This window comes from Etheostoma cragini, chromosome 22, assembly GCF_013103735.1.
Source record: "Etheostoma cragini isolate CJK2018 chromosome 22, CSU_Ecrag_1.0, whole genome shotgun sequence".
Classification (NCBI taxonomy): Eukaryota; Metazoa; Chordata; class Actinopteri; order Perciformes; family Percidae; genus Etheostoma; species Etheostoma cragini.
Genome location: NC_048428.1, coordinates 9,358,283 through 9,359,099, shown reverse-complemented (window position 1 = coordinate 9,359,099; position 817 = coordinate 9,358,283). Strand labels below are relative to the sequence as shown.

The 817-nt window shown below is 42.1% G+C and overlaps 1 protein-coding gene across 5 annotated transcripts in view; it reads right to left on the bottom strand.

Moving 5' to 3' along the window:
- Positions 1–817, bottom strand: part of phldb2b (pleckstrin homology-like domain, family B, member 2b) — a 44,747-nt gene that overhangs the window by 4,664 nt on the left and 39,266 nt on the right. The window lies entirely within an intron of this gene.

Here is an 817-nt window from a genome sequence, read left to right as displayed (position 1 = left end):
GGAGGAGAGAGCGAGAGAGGGAGACAGCGAGAGAGAAAGGGGAAAAAAAGTAGGGTACCTCAAGAAATCAGAAATTAAGAAAAAATACAGGAGGGAGGGTAAGAAAAATGAAGAAAAAGAAGAGCAAGCAGAGAAAGAAAAGTGCTTTCCCGCTCTCTGTATGCTCCCTGTGACTGCAGTATATGCCATATTTAAATCTTGAACATGTATTTAGACTCAAACTTATCTTACATCACACATTCTTTTTCACTTTCATTACTCACATAAACATTGATCCAAACCAACTCCAACCTCACTGTAACATCAATCCTCTCCCCTCTTCCTCCCATCTTCTTGATATTCTCTTACCTCCATCGATGAGAGGGACTCCCACTCATAGTCATTGTAGACCAGCCCAGTTCAAATCTATTCATTCAAGTATTTAGATTACTGGAGAAGAAGTTTATTTCTCTTACTCAAACCCTTATATCTCCAGAAAACAGGACACATCACTGAAAAGATGACAGAAATCCCAGGTCTATCATGAACTTTTTTTTCAAGCACTGATGCAGGTTCCAACACACACGTCTTTCAATCCAATGTGGAACACAATCCAACACATGGTCAATCTGCAAATGGTTTGGCACTGTGCAACATCTATCTGCAGACACTAGACCATACCATTCAGAGAGACCAGAGGAGGGGTGACAAATGCAAGCACTGAAACAAGGGAGAGAACGAAAGCAAACACACATGGTTTTGGTCCAGACTGGGGGGGGTGGACCCCTAAATGTACCTCCACACTTGTACTGGTTCACACAAACACACACACACACAC